Source organism: Pleurodeles waltl, chromosome 7 (genome assembly GCF_031143425.1).
Source record: "Pleurodeles waltl isolate 20211129_DDA chromosome 7, aPleWal1.hap1.20221129, whole genome shotgun sequence".
Classification (NCBI taxonomy): domain Eukaryota; kingdom Metazoa; phylum Chordata; class Amphibia; order Caudata; family Salamandridae; genus Pleurodeles; species Pleurodeles waltl.
In genome coordinates this window covers 237,955,826-237,977,676 of record NC_090446.1, presented here as the reverse complement: position 1 = coordinate 237,977,676, position 21,851 = coordinate 237,955,826, and positions in this window count along the sequence as shown.

Here is a 21,851-nt window from a genome sequence, read left to right as displayed (position 1 = left end):
CGCTTGCCCATGCGGCTTTATTTCACAGCTACCCAGGTACTTTTGTCCGTTAACTATGTTCTCGCTGTTTTCTAAAGGATTTAAGACTCGTTTGCTTTTTAAACTTATAACTTGACATGTGTATGTTGTCTTTTTGTCATTTTGGTCTTGTTTTGTTTAAATATTATTTAGTTTTCTAAACCTGTGTTGAGTCATTTTGTAGTGTTTTCACTGAGTTACTGTGTGTTGGTACAAATACTTTACACCTTGCTTCTGAAGTTAAGCCTGCATACTCGTGCCAAGCTATCAAGGGAGGTGAGCGGGGGTTAAATGAGAGCGATTCTCCTTTACCCTAACTAGATTGAGGGTCCTTGCTTGGACAGAGGGTAACCTCACTGCCAACCAAGGACCCCATTTCTAACAGTAACCATAATAAAGTACCTTTATTTTTGTAACACTGAGCATATTCTTTCATGTGTGTAGGTGGTGTGTGACTACAGTGGTATTGCATGAGCTTTGCATGTGTCCTAGATAAGCCTTGGCTGCTCATCCACAGCTGCCTCTAGAGAGCCTGGCTTCTAGATACTGCCTACATTTCACTAATAGGAGATACCTGGACCTGGTATAAGGTGTAAGTACCTTAGGTACCCACCACACACCAGACGAGCTTCCTACATGCATAACTCTGTGTGGAAGGGGACTTCCATGGGTGTTGCCATGGGTGTTCCCATGCAACATCCTTGGAACCTGATAGGATCTGACACATTCCCGGATTTACATTCTGCAGCACATATAGGAAGAGGAAAACACCATTAATGATTGTTTATGTGCAGAAAGGTGTCCCTTTCTTCACATAAACAATCATCCCTGCAATGAGGGCACCCTTTCACCATAATGCAAGGGTGCCTGCGTTGGTGCTAGGCAGCAGTTTGTCTGCCAGCATAGCGTAAAGTACAGGGATGCATTGCATTTCTGTAAACACAACACATCCCGCACTTTCAAAATTATGCAGCACAGTGCAGCAAGCGGGCTTGCAGCGCCATGCTGCATCATTTCCTTGTAAATGAGGCCTCATAGAGAAACCTGATGACCTAAACAATATCTATTTAATCTTCCCACACTTGTGAAAGTATGACAACGCAATGTATAACCTCTGATAAAAATGGTAACAGCAAAAACAAACTCCTTGATTAGCTTTTTGCCTAAGATGTTGCATGGAATCAGTGATTCTAAAACTGCAACTGATGTTCTCCATACTCTGGATGAATGGGACTCTGGCATCCTCTTCATGCTGGTCCAGTCAGATGCTTTTGGCTTGTTAAATTAGCCCATTATTGTACAAATTCTTAATGGTTCACTTCAGAGCTTGATAATAAGTAGCAACATGTAAAATTGGCCTACGTTCTCTCCATCCCATAAGCATTCTGACACAAACAGTGATTCATTGAGCAAATTACATGAAATCCAATAGTAAATGACAGTACACCACCTCATACTTGACACACTTAAAAAAGCCTAGTACCATCTCATATATCTTGCAAAATACACTGCCCCGGTCCAAGCATGGTTTATTACTTACTCAGTGCCGAACTGCAATTCCATCACTGTGAACTGCAGCAAATTACCTGGCTTCCGCTTGGAGAAGAATTTGAACCAACAAGCACACATTTATCTTTTTGACTGAATGAACTCCACATCAGATAAGGTATCCTTGAGGTATTAAAACCATTGTCCTAGAGAATGGTTTTAAACAAGTGCATCAAGTTTTTGTATTTAGACTAATGAAACGTAATACTTTTAGGCATTTCCACATTACTCATAGCCCCCCAAAAAGTAATGATACATGCGTAGGCTTGTTGGCCACTGTTGTAGGAAAATGTTTACATGTATGTCAAATAATTATTACACTCTGTTTGCTACCATCTGAGTCACTGGGGCCAGATTTATCATGCTTTTATGAAATGCAATGTAGCAAGACACTTTGCTGCATCGCGCAGTGTAAAAGGGAGAGGGCAGGAATGTGCCACATCTAACACAATAGGACGCACTGCCGTCCTCTTTTTGCATTGGCACACAATGTGCTACCTTGAGCCAACAAGAGCACCCTTTCACGTTGTAGGCAGGATTGTTTTTGTGCAGGAAGGGCATCTTCCTACACAAAATCAGTCCTCAGAGGCATTTTCCTCTTTCTAAGTATGCTGCAGAATGCAATGCAAGAGGAAACAATGAGAAGAAATAAAGATATTTCTACTTGTTTCACCTATCCTGGGAATTTGTTGCATTTTTACGCATTCTCAGGTTTACCAGTGTTAGTAAATCTGGGAATGTGCCAACATCCATGGGTGGATGTATGGGAACACCCACGTTCCACCGATGGAATGCCTTCCTAGTGCAGAGTAACACATGGCAGCAATTTGCGCTGCCTTGTGTTAATCCAGATTTACCAAGCAACGCTGAGCCATGCCAGGTGGTCCTGCATTGCTTAGTAAATCTGACTTAGGGATTGTGTTGTTCTTGCAACACCCTGCATGATTCAAGGTAAAAAAAAATCCCTTGATAAAATGAGTGCATATATGTTAGCCTGCATTACTGAAAGGCACTTTATTGTGAATGCCAGCCAATCTAGCCCAGAAGTTGGTCATATCTTGTGAACAATGTCAACCTATTAGCTCAGACTTCCTCCTTTTTAAAATAGTTAGTCAAAAAAGACAAACGACTTGATTCACAAAGTAAATAGCTTTTTTTTACTTAGTCCAGGAATCCACCAAAGGATTTTAGCAGGTATAAATACATTTACTACTGCAGCTGTCTTCACCACCAGTTCTGCAAATTTGACAATTAGAAATCTCACTCAGTATGTGGTAACTGTGCGTATTAAGGTGTACATTTCCTTGGAAGTTTAAGAACACCCACAATCATGGGCATTGTGGGCATTCAGAAAGTTTGATCTGAACCCTTTCAACTTTTGAAATGGTTGAATATTTACTGCAACCAAGGACTAGAGTAACATCCCCTCCAGAGTAGGAAGGGAAATGGATCACCACCAGATTTGCAGAGGGTGTAAGATCTGGATTTTTTTGGGGGGGGGAGAAATGTTATTTAAAGAAAAAATGTGCGTTTGCTCAGGTGACTCCAACTTTAACACTAAAGCATGACCAACCATTATTCTTATGCTAGTGAAAGTCAAAAAGAGACAGATACAACTCCAATGTGTAGAGCACATAACATTTTATTGCATGACCTCTCAGTCCACAGTGGGCATCTAGTGGGCATTCTGGACATGTTCTCATGCAGTACCTTTACACAAAGAACAGATATACAAGGACAGTGATGTTGGCCTCAGTGATGAGCATGAGGGAGGAAAGGTCCAAAAGGTAGACATTTCCTCACATTGCTTTGCACTAAAAGGTTTTAGTAGACAATTAACGTTAAATAGATGTGTGTGCTAACACTTACCCAGATCATTTGCGGGGCCAGTCAGTTTAAGTTGACTTGGAAAGAAGCTCCAACTCCCATAGCATATGCTCCACAACCTGTCCGCTGAGCCTACTCTGTCTACTGCAAGGACACCTTTATGATAGTTTGGCACAATATCGGGAACCTACAAAATACATTAGAAGATTGCAATACCAGCAGCAGAGGTCTTTTTTCTGCCTCAGGTTCAGAAATCACAAGTGCCAGGGTGAGACAACATCACCGTTCTCATCCTCAGAGGTTGACTAAATCTTTGGACTTGGTGATGGAGATAGGAGTCAGAATCATACAATCACAATTCACTGACATAAAACTATGAATAATGTGAAACACTATGAACAATTTGACACTAAAGCAAAACTCCAAACTGAATAAAGTTTCAAAGCTTTATTTCAATCCCAAAATCAATGTCACATAAATGGTGTGCAAAACTAAGTTATAAACATACATAAAAACCATAGGCTGGCTAAAACGTCTAAAAAGATTTAACCTAATAAACATCAATACTGGTAAACACTCCAAAACAATGAGATGGATTAGCAACAACACAAAATGAACATTTTTACCATGTCTCAAAACAGATGATGGTGACATCAGTAAATCATCAAAATACAATTTTAGCAATCAATTTCAGAGATGGGTCATTTTTAATACTAACCAAAATTGGGACTTGAATGCGTGGGAGCGGGGTCACACAAGAGGGCAAAAACAAAAATAAAATAAAAATAAAAACTTAAAAAATATGCTGGTGCAAGTGACTAAGCTAAAAGGAAACAGAAACCACAATTAATTATACCTATCCTCATGGGACAGTAATAGTTCATCCTGCAGGATGGTCACCTTCTTCCAGTATCAGTTGAGAGCAGCATCAAGGTGGTGCAGAACATGGGCTGCAAATACAGCTAATCAGCAGCTCAGAATTAGTTGTGCATATTAGTACTGAAACCGCACTAGAACATTTTGACTATGATGAAAAAACTCATCTGTCGTCTTAATGAAGAAAGTGTGACAACAGACTTAAACAAACGTGGAACTGACTTTAAGGAGATCTCAAAATGGACTCACTTCAGTTTCAAAGATCCTCACTAATTCAAATATAGACAATTAATTCCTTAATCCTTCAGCTGGACAAACTCTGAGTATCATTTTCAGCATCGAATAGCTTGCAGTGGTACCACAAAGTTTGCAACATTTCTGAATTTTCTCAATCAAAATGTGTTGTCATCTTCCTGAGTTCATATAATTCTGCTGAAATATTACATTGCCTAATAATTTGCTACTTGAGATCTTTTCTCACGACACACAATAAACGAAACTTATTTTTTTTCAAATGAGAACTACAAATTTCCTGTTCCATTTGTACAAACTCCCTATCAGCTTTTGATTGTGGGCTATTGTATACACAAAGCTTTCCTACATGTTGCCAATCTAAAGCTAAGCCTCCTTGTGTGTCTGTCTGGTGTGTTGTGGAACTATTTCTTTCTGGAAACTATCCCCTTGTCTATCCTTTCTTTCATTGCTTTTCTTCTGTCACCTACATGATTATTGAACTTCTTTTCTACCTGTGTGAGAAGGCATGTTAAATTATTCCTGTGTGCATATGCTGTGTCAAATGGCAGTGTAGGTTTGAAGAATCCTCCCACTATATCTATTTTCTTAGCCTTTGCAATGCTGCTCAAATGCAGAATAATGGAAACAAAAGAGAAAACTAAGTCATAGAGTAAAAATACTGAATGTACTCTTGATTGTGCGAGCGTGTTCATGATAAGCTGCAACTAATCCCATGAGTTATTGGTAAGCTATGATAAGTGATCCCTTTCTGCACTGATGAAGGAATTTGTGTAACCACATAACAATCATGTACATTCATACTGTCTACATACTCATACAGCAAACTGTAATACACATTGGAAAACAAATCTCCCTTTGTGCCTTCTAAGTAAAGCAATCCTTCATCCTGGTGTGTTGTGGAATTATTTCTTTCTGGAAACTAACCCCTTGTCTATCCTTTCATTCATTGCTTTTCTTCTGTCACTTACATGATTATTGAACTTCATTTCTACCTGTGTGAGAAGGCATGTTAAATTATTCCTATGTGCATATGCTGTGTCAAATGGCAGTGTAGGTTTGAAGAATCCTCCAACTATATCTATTTTCTTAGCCTTTGCAATGCTGCTCAAATGCAGAATAATGGAAACAAAAGAGAAAACTAAGTCATAGAGTAAAAATACTGAATGTACTCTTGATTGTGCGAGCGTGTTCATGATAAGCTGCAACTAATCCCATGAGTTATTGGTAAGCTATGATAAGTGATCCCTTTCTGCACTGATGAAGGAATTTGTGTACACACATAACAATCATGTACATTCATACAGTCCACATACTCATACAGCAAACTGTAATACATATTGGAAAAAAATCTCCCTTTGTGCCTTCTAAGTAAAGCAATCCTTCCTCCTTATAAAACCTATCCTGTTTGGATGTTGTCATTCTCTGTGTTGGGTTTGCAGTGCTTTGCTCCTCTTATTTTATTCCTGCAGTTAATAAAATGCATGCAATCATACATACTATTATTAAACCAATGCACACATATTTACACCTACTGTGTTTGCCCTGTGCAGGATTTATGGCTTCTGTAAAATCAGAGGAGAAAATAAGAAGGGGAAAAATATTTAAAAAACAAAAAAGAGGCAAATCAAAATAGATTTTGCTTTTCAAAATCTCCTTGCACTATTTTACAGCAGTTCTCAACCTTCAAGAAAGTTCTTCAAGGTTTACCTGAAAGCTCTCAAAATAGTTCATTGTTCATTTGCAATAGAACACAATTCGATGAACGTGTATTATCTATTACATGGTGTACTGTTTTTGTTGATCTAATGGCAAGGTTCTTTCAAAGCTCAGTTCAAATGCGATTTCAAGTTCCAGAATGTTCGACTGAATTCTCACGGTCATAGCAAAGGGCCATAAACTCCATCTCCAATTGATTTGTGATAAGATAGATCCATTCATATGAAAAATACCTGCAATTTGGCGCTCTTTTCCTTTTTGTTCTCCTTACAGTGCCATCTTTATCTTCACTCTGATTTGACTCTGACTGCTACTGTTATTGATGGGAATTTATCAGCAACCACTACATGTGCAGCTGTAGGCCATTTGTCTCCTATCACAGGTCCCTTTTGGGTGCAATTTTTTTCAGAACATTTACTGTACTGGCAGGAATCAGTTGACATTAATGCTGCTCTCCTGTGCTTGTGTATCTTTATCTGCATGCAGACTGCTTGCATCTTCACCACTTTGCACGTTTTCTGCTTCAGCCACTGGTTCCGTCCTTGTAGCTTGGTCGAGCATTGACTCCTTCTTCGTCAGAATTCGCTCTTGTAGGACCAGACTCTGTCTTTTCTTGAGGAGACAGAATTTTGTGTGTATGGCTTGCATGGATCCAGTTTGGAAGACCACCACACTTTACAGCTGTTGTTGTCACCATCACCAAGATAATTTGAAACAGACCTTTCCACCTTGGCTCTAGGCATGTTTCCGTACATGTTTTTTAACTAGCACCCATTTACCAGCCTTCAGGCTGGGGCAAAGTTCTTGAGCTGACTGAACTGTTGCTGCTTCAACCTGATGAGACAAAGAATGAACCACATCAGCCAAACCTTTGCAATAATCCAGCACTAAGTCATCCATTATATGCACAAGTTCATTTGCAGGTACTGCTGGTAGTCTCATTGCATGATCCATTAGAATTTCATTGGGAGGCAGTCCGGTCTTCCTATCAGGGGTGCTATGCATGCTCGTCAGGACAAGAGGCAATGCATCAGGCCATTTCAATGTTGTAGAGGCACAAAGCTTTGCCAGTCAAGCTTTCAGTGTTCCATTCATTTGTTCCACCAATCCAAATGCTTCTGGTCTGTAACTGCAGTGCAACTTTTGCTTAATATTCAGTGCTGCACACAACAATTTTATGATCTCATTATTAAAATGAGTTCCTCAATCTGATAATTGCCTATTCCGAGGGTGTTGGGCAGGGAAGCCCCTACACTGTCATGACATTGTTGTGGGCAGTACAGGGCCCACTCTGGCACCCAGCACTTCCTTTCCGCCAGGCTTTTAATGACGGTTATACCACCATGAAAAGGCTGACAAAAAGGGACTCGTAATCAGCACAGTGGTGCTGAGTTCACAAGTACATCAGGCATCAGTCTGTCGGGAACCTTTCTCCTGGGTGGGACGGCAGTCTGAACACCCGGATCGTAATGTGGCGGTCAGACCTCCTAGAGTGTGGAGGTCTGGTCTCAAGACTGCCAGCCTCGTAATGAGGCCCTTAATCTTAAACGTGTTAGCTAAAATTTATGCTCAAGATTCACTATACAAAATAAATATGGTTCTGTCCCTGCAGTAGTTGAGATTTGCACATATTGAAGAACTGGGACCATATCAAGGGACTTTACTATTCTGCCATTTACCCTGCGTGTGGAGAACTTTAGCTTAATCACCTCCTTAGATTGGAAGTAAATATAACCTGGAGAATCAAAAAAATGATACAACCCAAGATCACAAAAGGCTCCCTTGATGTATGCCAGCCAGGGAATGGCAGTCATGTTACTTAGACTAAGACTTGAGAGAAAATCTGGTCCCGGGTGTAGGTCACAATTGCAGCCTGAATAATAAGGGAGTCATTCCCACTTGTTTTTGGGAATGACCAAGAGACTACACAAAAATTTACTCTCTGCTTACTGCAAATTACGCAGCCCGGCATAACCCCATACTCCAACCACATATGTCCTGGTTGAAAGGCATTTGCACCTGTATAACAAGATTATAGGCTTGTGGCCTAGCTTTTTCGCAAAGCTATAGATTGCTTTGCAGGACGCCACCATTGATTGGGCTCCCTGGGTAATTAACCTGTCCCATTTCAGATTGACATCAAACAAGATACCCAGATAGTTAAAATTAGATATCTTGAGAATAGAGGTTTGCCCTATTGACAAATTTCTTGTTCTTATGTTTTTGGAACCACATGTCAATATAAAAGATTTCTGATGATCAAATTTCAAGTTAAGTTTTCTCATGAAATCATTAAATGCATCTAACAGGGCCTGCAAACCATCGGCTGCACAGGTGATAAGAATCATGTCATCCACATATAGGAGGAGGGGAACTGAGTGAGGCCCAATTTTAGGAGCATCCTTAACACGTGAGACTAGAGCAGAGTCTAGGGAATTTGTGTAAAATAAAATTTAGTAAGGTTCTAAAATACATCCCTGCCTAACCCCTCTTGAAGACTGTATTGATTGAGTGCAATCATCGCATGGGTAAAGTGCACGTTCATGGAAGCATCCGAATGAAGACACTTGAAAAGGTCTAATAAAGAGGGGACAATACCTGAAAATCAATCAGCTCCCATAGTTTCCCATTGTCAACCAAATCAAAGGCACTGAAGAGGTCCATAAAAGGCATGAAACCCATGTGTATGGCATCCCTCCTGGCTTTTACATATTTCCCTATTATTAATCGGGATAAGTTAAGCAGTTGTTCAACACTGCCTAGCCATGGCAAAACCCCATATTGGACCTCTGAAAATAAGGAATTGGCCTCAGCCCAATCTTCCAATTTGCCCAAAATTATTCGGCCTAAAATTTAGGCAGAAGAAACTAATAATGAAATAGGAAGGGTAACAGGCTGGGAGGTTCTTATCTTGAAGATGGCACTATAATTAATTCCCTCCAAAAGTCAGTGGGACCCCCACCCCTAAATACCAGCTCAGAATACATTAGTTATTAAGGGAGGCCAAAAGATGGAATTGCGCATAAACAAGTCAATAGGGACCCCATCGGCTTCTGGCACCTTCCCAACCTGAGAACTCAGGATGGATTTGGAAACATCTGCCACTTTGATGAGTACGTTTACTAATGTTTGGATATTAACAAAATCTGAGGGAAAAGTTACTCAAAAAGTTTAACTTACACATCTCCCTCTCTTGAAAAATGGGATGGGGCAAAATTTACCAGCGTAAATTACTACTGCCAATGTTGTAGTTAGTCCAGTATCACGCATGGCCATTCAACACCTTGCCATAAAAAATAATGGAGGTAGGGAAATGAAATAAAACCTGAGGTTACATTAAACTAAAATATTTTAAATAATAGCTAAAATTATAAATACATTTAGTATAATGTTAAAAATGTATAAACACTTTACATATTTATTGTTTAATCTTTAAATATTTAACAACCAATTTTAAATGTATAAATTAATGTAACTTTTAAAAATATAATTCAATTACCTACAAATTATTATATTATTCCTATTATTCTATACTAGTTAGCAGAGCGCACTAAACATATTTTCTTTATGGGGAACATGGGGGCCTCATTTACGACAAACTGGTGCCACAATCACAATGCACCAGTTTGCTTGTGCTGCCCTGTGCTCCTTAACGACACCATAGTAGCGCTGAATTTACAACACGGTGCACCATGGCGTTCGTTAGCACAGCTGTGTCCGAATTTCAGATGCTTGCTGGAATTTTTATGCAAAGCTTGGGGAGGCCCATTAAAAACAGCCTAGTGTCACTTTAACACCTGCTCTGGGCAGGCATCGAAAAATGAAGCTCAAATGGTGCAGTGAAATCTTGTAGATTTTACTGCGTCATTCTTGTGGGCCTCCTGGCGGGAAACGCCTCCCTGGCATACATTGTACCTTGCACAGATATAATGCGGCACAAGGGTTTACAAACTGATACCATTGCATGAGTTTGTAAATATGGAATAGGGTGGGGACTGTTTTGCGCTGCCGTAGCATAACAAAAATCACACTACGGCAGTGCAAGGGGCTTGTAAATTAGCCTCTTATTATTTAATTTAAGCATCTGGAAAATAATTATAATTTTTGCTAAAATGAAGTTAATTGGGTAATTAATTAAAAAAGTAAAAGTGCCATTGCATTCTTACCATAAAATATTTTCATTGTATGTTTTTAAGGCAAATCATTTTTTTTATTTTTCCTTATACTTTACCATACGGAGATTTCCTGTGGAGTTTCCCTCAACGCAGTTCTGCTTCACAACAGCAAACAAATCATTGTTGTACATGAGGGTCCATGTATAATTTTGGCATGCCAGTGCTAACTGCTACCCATTGCATGAAACAGGCAGTGTAAATTTTGATTTGAATACGCAGCACTTCCTTAACCTTTTAGATGCGGGCGTCGGCCACTGGCCGACGCCCACACTCCCTCCCTGGTGCGGGTCACGACCAGTGGCCGACACCAGGGAGGGGGTTAAAAATCCTCCGGTGCAATGCAGCGGAGGATTATTATTATTTTTTTTTAACCATGGGAGACGCGGAAGAGCTTCCGCGTCTCCATCCCACCCCCCTCCCGCCCCCTTATGACGTCAGCGCGCCGCGAGGCGCGCTGATGTCACAGTTTTTCCCCACCAGAGGAGAGAAGCAGGTAAGCGTTCTCTTTTTCTCCGGTGGGGAAAAAAGGCCAAAACGGCCTCCCCAGATGCCAGGGAGGCATCGATGGAAAGGGGAGGCTCTCCCCTTTCCATCGATGCCTCCCTGGCACCGTTTCCTAGCTGTGGATCGCAGTGCGGCTGCGATCCATGGCCAGGAAACGCCCCTAGGCACCAGGGATCTTCTTTGGGGGGGTCGGCCCCCTCATAAAAGGGCCGCCCCTCCCCCCAGGGGCAATATTTATTTATTTACACGGTTTTGGGGGGCGATCGCGGCCCCCACAATAAAAAAAAAGTTTAAAAAAATGAAAACAAAATGGCGGGGTCGGCCCTTGGAACACGGGCCGACCCCAGGGGGAAAAAAAAAACATGTAGTTTTACCTGGGGGGGGGGGGCGATCGCCCCCCCAGGGTAAATAAGAGGAAAAAAAAACAAATTGTTGGTGGTCAGCCCTTAGGGTGACCATCAATGGGGCCATTTTTTTTTTTTATACATGTGTGCTTTGCCAAGGGCAAGCACACATGTATAAAAAAAAAAAAAGGTTTGTGACATGAGTGTCTTGTTTTCTTTCTCTCTCTCTCTCTCTCTCATATATATGTGTATATATGTATACACATATATATATATATATATATATATATATATATATATATATATATATATATATTTTATTTTCAGGACAAGCATTGCAGCGCCCATGTGCTGCTTTTCTGACTTGTTGGTGTGTATCTGGGCTTCTAACAACGCCCACCTCACGCCCATCACTACCACTGGTTCGTGGGCTTGCCCTTCAAAAATCCTTTGATTACATTGGAAAATGATTTACCTCTGTCCCTCCTTGGGGAGGTTTTGTCACCACCTTGGCCATCGCCCCTGGTACATGGCTAATTGCACTTTTGCCGTTACGTTTAACTGCGAGCCAACTTCTTTTCTTTTTGTGTAACTCTTCACATGATGCTCATGGTGGCCGTGGCGCTGTGAATCGGCTCTCTTATGTGAAAGAGTTTAACTTTCAATTATCAATTTATGTGGCAAGAAAAGTTGGGTTAGGAGTTTCTAACACTAATAGCTCTAACTCGAGCAGATGCGAGACCCATTGCATTGTAAATGCTTGTTATTCTTGTGTGTGTTGTTTTATAATGGTGAACAATTTCACCGCACTCCACGAGGACCGTGATCAAGACTCCTTGGTGAGTTGAAACACGTTGGTGGTTATTGACTGCAATAAAATACACGTTTATTTGTACGTGGAGTGCAGTGAAATTTTTCGGCATTAGATAATTTCTAGATTGGTCTTCTCTGTCACTGGGCACCGGCAGTGGAGTGTGCCGCCCAGCAACCCTTCAACCACTTTGTTTCTAAACATATATATATATATATATATATATATATATTATTATATATATATATATATATATATATTATTATATATGCAACACAAATTGGTTAAAAAGATTGTTGCGCAGCGCACTCCACTACCGGTGCTCAGTGATGGAGGAGAGCAACCTCGAAAATATTTTGTGAACAAGAATCTCACCGCACTCCACGAGGTTCAAATTGACATGTTTTATTGCAAGTATAAACAATGAAATAAAAGAGGGACTCATTTACTGTGATCAAGAATCCTTGAGAGTCGAAACGCGTACGTGGCTGTTGCTTGCAATAAAAGATGCCAATTTGAACCTCGTGGAGTGGGGTGAGAATCTTGTTCACACAATATATATATTTATATATATATATATATATATATATATATATATATATATATATGCATGCATGCATGTCTTTTCTGTAGTGGCAGTTGCCATAAAGTAGCTGAGTGGATTAGTAAAGGCAAGCGTTACCTGCGCTTTAAAACAAATGTGATGCCAGGGGGACTATGGAGATATGAGTGGCACTTTTGCTGGGTAGTACTGAGGGAATTAGAAGAGGAGGTAATGGGAGGCAGAGCACCAAAAATGACTGTTGCACAGGGTGTATGGTAAGGTGAAGTAATACATTCTTTTTTTGTTTTTTTCAGTGTTTTCAGAGAATCTGCAGAATTGGAGAAGAAGCGAAGGTAAGGTGACGACATTTCCTGTAGTACACAACAAACATACCCACAAGCAATTTTGTGACTATCTGCCTTCTACGTAGGCTAGTAATTTAGAGGGACAGTTTAGCCAGTTGCAGAGATGGCCTCTCGTTGGATGACTGCTGATCAAGCCCTAGCTCGGGTTATGGAGGACAGTTCTGATGTAGGCTCAGAGACTGAGACAGCAGACACTGAGACAGCATCTGAGGGAGATGACAATGGGGCAGATTCTGGGAGTGGTTTTTCAGTCGGCGGAGTCCCATCTGACAACACCTCTTCCAGTGAGTCTGAAGGAGACAATGACGACATCCGTGCTGTCCCTTCGCAAGCACATTCTGGGCAGCGGGACCACATTGGGTTAGCCGAACCCAGAGAGCATGTGCTTGCTGCCGCAAGCACAGAGAGAGTGCTCTCTTGACAGCCCCCCTGTTTGGTTCAGCCCCAAATTCCACCTTTTACTGGTGACGCTGGATTTAAAGTCGATACAACTAACTTTTTGCCAGTCGACTACATCTATCTGTTTTTGGATGTTGACTTTCTTCAGAAAGTTGTGCAGCAAACAAATTTGCGTGCAGACCAATTTCTGAGGGAGTGCGGAGGCACTCTAGGGCCCCGTTCTAGGGCACGCCAGTGGACTCCCACTTCGCTGGCGGAGTTGAAGATATTTTTGGGCCTTATGCTCAAAATGGGGTTAGTACAGAAACCCACCTTGCAGTCCTACTGGACGACTCGCACGGTTAGGGTAACTCCCATCTTCGCACCATACATGAGCAGAGATCGTTTTTTGCTACTCCAGCGCATGCTGCATTTCAATGACAATTCTGCTGCATTGCCCCGGGACCATCCAGATCATGACAGGTTGTTCAAAATTCGGTCTGTCATGGAACATTTGTCTGCCAGGTTTCCAGAGATCTATACTCCTGGAAAGAATATAGCAGTCGATGAGTCCTTGATGCTGTACAAAGGACGGCTGCTTTTCAGACAGTACATTGCGAGCAAAAGAGCTCGCTATGGCATAAAGCTGTACATGCTGTGTGAGAGTTCTACTGGCTATGTGTACAGCCTGAGAGTGTATACAGGGAAGGATTCTACCCTAAACCCTGTAGGTTGCCCTCCCGCGTTAGGGGTCACAGGTAAGATTGTATGGGAACTTGTCCAGCCACTTCTTCACAAAGGTTATAACCTCTATGTGGACAATTTCTATACAGGAGTAGAGCTGTTCAGTGAGCTCTACAAAGCTGGCACTGTGGCCTGCGGTACAGTTCGTTGTAACCGCAAAGGATTCCCGCGGGAGCTTGTTTGCAAGAAGCTCCAGAAATCACAGAGTACTGCATTGCGTTCTAACAAACTGCTCGCAGTCAAGTTCCTAGATAGGCGTGATGTAAACGTGCTCACTACAATTCATGATGAAAGCACTTCTCCCATCACGGTTTGGGGTCAGATGGCCGAAGTCCACAAGCCCATCTGTATACTCGATTACAATAAGTACATGGGTGGAGTGGACAAGAACGACCAGGTTCTTCAACCATACAATGCGTGTCGTAAAACTCGCACTTGGTACAAGAAACTGTTTACCCACCTGATTCAGATGGCAACATATAATGCGTATGTTGTTTACCGTCAGACAACAACAGGAAGACTCATGACTTTCCTTGACTTCTAGTTGTCTGTAATTGAAAGCCTCACTGCTGTTACAGAAGAAGCAGCAGCCTCCACCTCATATGTTCTGGAGGGCTAGGCCTACCCACACAAGTGAGGTATAATTTTTATCGGGAGACTTGTGGGGACGCTGGGTGGAAGGAAATTCGTGGCTCCTCTCAGATTCCAGAACTTTCTGTCACCAAAATGTGAGGAAAACTTGTTTTTATAGCCACTTTTTGAGGTTTGCAAAGGATTCTGGGTAACATAACCTGGTCAGAGCCCCGCAAGTCACCCCATCTTGGATTCCCCTAGGTCTCTAGTTTTCAAAAATGCACAGGTTTGGTAGGTTTTTGTAGGTGCCGGCTGAGCTAGAGGCCAAAATCTACAGGTAGGCACTTTGCAAAAAACACCTCTGTTTTCTTTCAAAATATTTGATGTGTCCACGTTGCGTTTTGGGGCATTTCCTGTCGCGGGCGCTAGGCCTACCCACACAAGTGAGGTATCATTTTTATCGGGAGACTTGGGGGAACGCTGGGTGGAAGGAAATTTGTTACTCCTCTCAGATTCCAGAACTTTCTGTCACCGAAATGTGAGGAAAAATTGTTTTGATAGCCACTTTTTGAGGTTTGCAAAGGATTCTGGGTAACAGAACCTGGTCAGAGCCCCACGAGTCACACCATCTTGGATTCCCCTAGGTCTCTAGTTTTCAAAAATGCACAGGTTTGATAGGTTTCCCTATGTGCCGGCTGAGCTAGAGGCCAAAATCTACAGGTAGGCACTTTGGAAAAAACAGCTGTGTTTTCTATCAAAAAATGGGATGTGTCCATGTTGTGTTTTGGGGCTTTTCCTGTCGCGGGCACTAGGCCTACCCACACAAGTGAGGTATCATTTTTATCGGGAGACTTGGGGGAACATAGAATAGCAAAACAAGTGTTATTGCCCCTTATCTTTCTCTACATTTTTTCCTTCCAAATATAAGAGAGTGTGTAAACAAGACGTCTATTTGAGAAATGCCCTGCAATTCACATGCTAGTATAGGCACCTCGGAATTCAGAGATGTGCAAATAACCACTGCTCCTCAAAACCTTATCTTGATCCCATTTTGGAAATGCAAAGGTTTTCTTGATACCTCTTTTTCACTCTTCATATTTCAGCAAATGAATTGCTGTATACCCAGTATAGAATGAAAACCAACTGCAGGGTGCAGCTCATTTATTGGCTCTGGGTACCTAGGGTTCTTGATGAACCTACAAGCCCTTTATATCCCCGCAACCAGAAGAGTCCAGGAGACAAAACAATATATTGCTTTCAGAAATCTGACATCGCAGGAAAAAGTTACAGAGTAAAACAGAAAGAAAAATGGCTGTTGTTTTCAGCTCAATTTCAATTTTTTTTTTTATTTCAGCTATTATTTTCTGTAGGAAAACCTTGTAGGATCTACACAAATGACCCCTTGCTGAATTCATAATTTTGTCTTGTTTTCAGAAATGTTTAGCTTTCTAGGATCCAGCATTGGTTTCACACCCATTCCTGTCACTAACTGGAAGGAGGTTGAAAGCACCAAAAATAGTAAAAATGGGATATGTCCCAGTAAAATGCCAAATTTGTGTTGGAAAATATGTTTTTCTGATTCAAGTCTGCCCGTTCCTGAAAGGTGGGAAGATAGTAATTTCAGCACCAGAAACCCTTTGTTGATGGCATTTTCAGGGAAAAATCACAAGCCTTCTTCGGCAGCCCTTTTTTCCAATTTTTTGGGAAAAAAAGAAATATTCACTGCATTTTGGCTATTTTCTTGGTCTCCTCCAGGGGAAACCACAAACTCTGGGTACCATTAGAATCCCTAGGGTGTTGGAAAAAAAGGACGCAAATTTGGCGTGGATAGCTTATGTGGACAAAAAGTTATGAAGGCCTAAGCGCGAACTACCCCAAATAGCCAAAAAAGGTCTCAGCACTGGGGGGGAAACGGCCCAGCAGCTAAGGGGTTAAACATAATACTTTGGGGTCCTACGGCAGCAGACACTAGTGATAGGCTGTAGTATCACACTGCCCTATTTAAATATTGTGGAGACCAGCATAACTCTTTTTCTGGATCACATCACTGAATTGGCTCGCCTTCAATAAAAATCAATTTCTTTGAAATTTATATTTTTTGTACCCAGCCTAAACCAAACACTGTCAAGGTTGAGATATTGTGCGTACGCTGCAATGTAATGCAAAAGTCACCTAACTATGCCACGGAGGCACGGGTTCCTGTGTAGTTTAGGAATTATAGATATGCATAGTCATTATCGAGTCACAGCACTTGATTGTTAGCTAAGTGTCAGTTTTTGATGTTTAAATAGTGTCTGAAATGTCCAAACACTTATTTGTATCCATGTTTTTCATTTTCAATTTCTAATTGTAAATTTCAATAAACAACTTTGAGACAAGCGCGGGCTTAAAATCTTGCATTGTTGCACTAACATAATTGCCCGTTTCTTCTTTATTTTTATTTGGCACCTGAGCTTGATATGTACTTCAATTAAGGTGGAAACATCCTTCTCAGGTTGTGACTATTTGTTTACGACTCGGACTGAAGTTTGCAATTTGCCCGATGTAACCTAAAAGGTTGGTTCGTAAAATTCCAACTCAAAGTAGGCTCCAATCCGGCGTTCCTAGTTAATATTCATTAGGCAGGTCACCCATTCTGACTAACTCCAAATAAATACAATCATAAGGATGATGGCCTTCAAGTCAGCAGACTACTACGTTTGTGCTTCCATCAAAGTAAAGAAACATTTTAATAAGACAGTTTTCCCTAAAGGAAAGAGGGCTGTTTTTTGTTAATTGCTTATTTTTAAAAGTTTCTCTGAGAAATGATTTCCCTAGAACATGTTCCATAATTTCGAACAGACAAAAGGTCATAATGGGACGCCTTTCCTTTAGCAAATGAGTTACCACACCAGTAGCAAAGTCTTGACACATAGTGATACAAATCGCAATTTGGAAAGGCAGCCACAACATTCACCTTGCAAATTCCATATACATTTCTAACCCCTTTATAGGAGGTGGTAAATTTGGCTTGAAAAAAATCAAATCACTTTTTAGCGGTTGCAACCATTCTGGTTTTGTAATTGTGCTGGATGACAAGCATCTCTGAAGGTATATTTAATGCATTCTATGCTAGCTCCAAACGGGCTGGGAAAACCCATTCCAATGCCTTTGTTCTACTTTCAGAATTCTGATGGCAATCTCAATACTGGTTCTTGATTATGAACGTGAGAATAAATGTGTCATTATGGGATTCTTCTTTCGACATTGGTTCCCATAATATAGTAGGTAAAAGAGATTATTTCCCAATGGTCGAATTTCCTAGCGGCCATGACCACTAGAGTGCCCAATTTATCTATATTTGCATGCTATTTTCTCTCTTCAATGTCTTGGCCATTGCTGTGCCTTTTTAGATGATTTAGTGCAACGTATGCACTTATGCTTTGGTTTCCCAAACACAGTATACCCACATCGAGCCATTGTAGAACTTTGCACAAAATATTACTCCTACTTTTCCGTTTCAGAATTCTTTTTGTTTTCCTCACCAACTTGATGCTATTCTTTAAACCTAAACCTGTTTACATCTGCCATTTCTGGGGTGTGGAAATATTTTCCACAATCAAAAACTACTGGAAATTTTCTCTTCAGTACTATTAATTGTTTGTGTGAAAAGAGCAGAGCAGTGCATACTTTTCAGTTCATGTTTGTGGCAGATTAAGTCCTCGTCAAAGGAGACAAAGTAAATTTATAAAGCATATTTTACACTCTGCATATTTCCCAATGTGCACAATGCGGCACTGCCCTTTGCTGTGCAATCCTGCATTGCTTAGACTTTGGAAAAAGGTTTGCCCTTTCTGATGAACGCATGATTCTAAAATTGTGAGACTTGTGTTTGAATTTAGCTTCCCCACTTGACCAGATTACTTATTCCTCTACGATTTCCTTTACCTGGCTGTATAAAGCTCCCCATTATCTGCCGAAATTGAACACAAGCTGATCAAAGCTACAGTGTATACCACACAAAATATGAAATGTGAACATGTACTGCAGTCTGGTATAAGCAATCATATTTGCATCATATTCTCAAATCGGGAAAAACTGTGACCAGAGGCGTAATAAATGCCCTCGCAGCCCCCTTGGGTGCGGGGGAGGTCGCGAGCTCCAGGAGGACCCCTTAGCACAGTACCCTGGCCATGTACCCAGTAACTCTTTTAGCCTACGTTGTTTATAAAACATTCTTGAGCACGTAGTTAGAGCAGAACCTTTTAGTTGCTGAAAAACAAGCTTAGTAGTAGTTCGCCTAAAAACACAGGACAAATATTTAATATAGAACATATGCGTTAATGACTTACTATGAATGACGAAGGAGATGTCCAGGTACAGTGGTCGTTTCAAATGGAAAAACACACAAACAATTCCTAAAACGTGCTTCTTATGTTTGAATAGACAAACATTGCAAGCCATGGAAGAAAATATTATTATAGTATTTGCAAGTGTTTCTTTTATTTCGAGCAGTGATTCTGGTAAACAGAGTAAAATGGGAAAACATTTAGGTCTCATTTGACATTAACCGAGTCATTATTAAGAATTGTGTTTGAGGCATTAAGAGACAATGGGCCTGATTATGACCCTGGCGGACGGCGGAGGCCGTCCGCCAAGGTACCGCCGCTGAATGACCGCACAGCGGCCATTTAGACATTTCCTCTGGGCCGGCGGGCGCTCTCCAAAAGAGCGCCCGCCGGCCCAGAGGAAATGCCCCTGCAACGAGGACGCCAGCTCAGAATTGAGCCGGCGGAGTTGCAGGGGTGCGACGGGTGCAGTTGCACCCGTCGCGTATTTCAGTGTCTGCTTAGCAGACACTGAAATACTTTGCGGGGCCCTCTTACGGGGGCCCCTGCCGTGCCCATGCCATGGCATGGGCACGGCAGGGGCCCCCAGGGGCCCCGCGGCACCCCCTACCGCCATCCTGTTCCTGGCGGGCGAACCGCCAGGAACAGGATGGCGGTAGGGGGTGTCAGAATCCTCCATGGCGGCGCAGCAAGCTGCGCCGCCATGGGGGATTCTAAGGGCAGCGTTAAACCGGCGGGAGACCGCCGGTTTGCCTCTTCTGACCACGGCCGAACCGCCGCGGTCAGAATGCCCTGCGGGGCACCGCCGGCCTGTCGGCGGTGCTCCCGCCGACCCTGGCCCCGGCGGTCTTAGACCGCCGGGGTCAGAATGACCCCCAATGTTTCCTACTGTATTATTCTGAAAGGTGGATATGTATGTTGGAGCAGTGCCTGATGCCATGAGTTCTTTAAAGCTGAGCGCTTCACAATCAAGGCAGTTTAATATTAAATGTTATTGCAGGATGGGCTAGCTTTGTTGTATTGATCTCTTTGGTACTGGCTGAGGTAAGAGCTCACAAAGCATATGCAACTAAACCTGTGCATGTATTTTCTTATTTCAAGATTTTGTATTAGAATATTCTGCTACTAACAATAAGGATTGAATTGTACATGAACACCTCATTTTGAACACTTGAAGATCAGCTAATTACTTTTTGTTTTCCTCAAGTTTTCCACACTTTAGATCATACATTTGGTAGTGAGTGTGGGGTACAATTGAATATCACCTTTTGCTAAGTTACTACATATTTATACTTTTTGATGCAAAACTACCATAATGCAGTTTTGCAACAAAAAGTTTAGCACCAGCTTGCGCCATTCCTGAGCACCAGCCGGGTGCCATATTTATGGAGTTGCGCAAGCCGGTGCAAAGGGTGGGCTAGCATAAAAAAATGACGTTAGCTGGGTGGGGCTGGCAGTGTGGGAGAATGGGGTTTTGCAACAAAGAATGACGTTAGGCTTGATAGAGCAAACAAAAATACCTCTAACCAGCCTAGCGTAATTTTCTGGCACAAAACCATCCATACCACATGACTCCTGTCATAGAAAAGACAGGAGTCATGCCCACCACCCTAATGGCCAGCACAGGGGACCAGTGTCCCCTGGGAATGGCCATTGCACCCTGTTCCATGCAGGGGGGCCCAAGCTGGGCCCCAGATGGCACTTTAAACAAAAAAAATACTTACCTATACTCACCCTACTTACCTGGGATGGGGTCCCCCATCCTCTGGTGTCCCTCTGGTGTGGGTGTCCCTTGGGCTTGAGGAGGGCACCTGCGGACCCATTCCATGATGTTTAACCATGGGAATGGATCCACAGGTCCCCTAAAGCCTGGTCTGACCCAGGTGTTAAATAAAAGCAAGCGTTGTACCATTATTTAGCCCCCTCCTCCCACCTGTGCGTCATTTTTGCAGGGGGGGATAAATATGGGGCTATGAGGTTAGCACCATTTTTTAGATGGGAACGCCTACCTTGCATCTCATTGACGCAATGTAGGTTCATGCATCTAAAAAATGGTGCAAATTCCAAAATTTTGACATTAGACGTGTCTAACGTCAAAATACAGATATGGAGTTAATTTTGTGCCAAATCTGCGTAAAAAAATGATGCAAATTTGGTTCAAATGGAATATAAGTAAACCCCTAGGTGTCTTCCCACTAAGCTTCCCGCACTGCCTTTTAAAGTACACAAAGAGCAATGGGTCGAATGCTTGAATTATTCTTAGCTACTAGTAATTACTCTGGGCCCACGCCCATCCAATGTTACTTTGCACAGCATACCACCTCAGTTTGGACACAGCTATATACAAATCAATCACAACCCTGCTCCTAATGGAACAGTCCAGCATGAAACTGCCAAGCCAAGTCCTCACTGAAATGGGCTCATCAGCCAGGTATAGCTTGGTTCCAGTGACACCGTGTTCACGGGACACGCCTCTTTTAAGGCAACACAACAAGGTATAAAAAAAGTGATTGCTGGAATGCTTGGATTAATCTAGGCCACTGATAATTACTTTCCACATCTCATCTCAATATATTGATACTTTGCACCCTATGAACTTTTTTGACACAAGTAACATTCTTGGAATGTCAAGTTTGGCAGTGAATCTCAGTTCTATACCTCTGCTCTTAATTTATGATGGTTCTAAATTGGGATCTCCATTTGAGGTAACACCAGATTTTAATGAAGTCTGCTTGGTATTAATAATTATTTTTTGTCAATTTCCTTTCTATCATTTTTGATGGCTGCTTCTATTGTCAGAGGCATTGAATATTCTCTTTGAAAAGCTTGACTTTTGAGCAGAGTT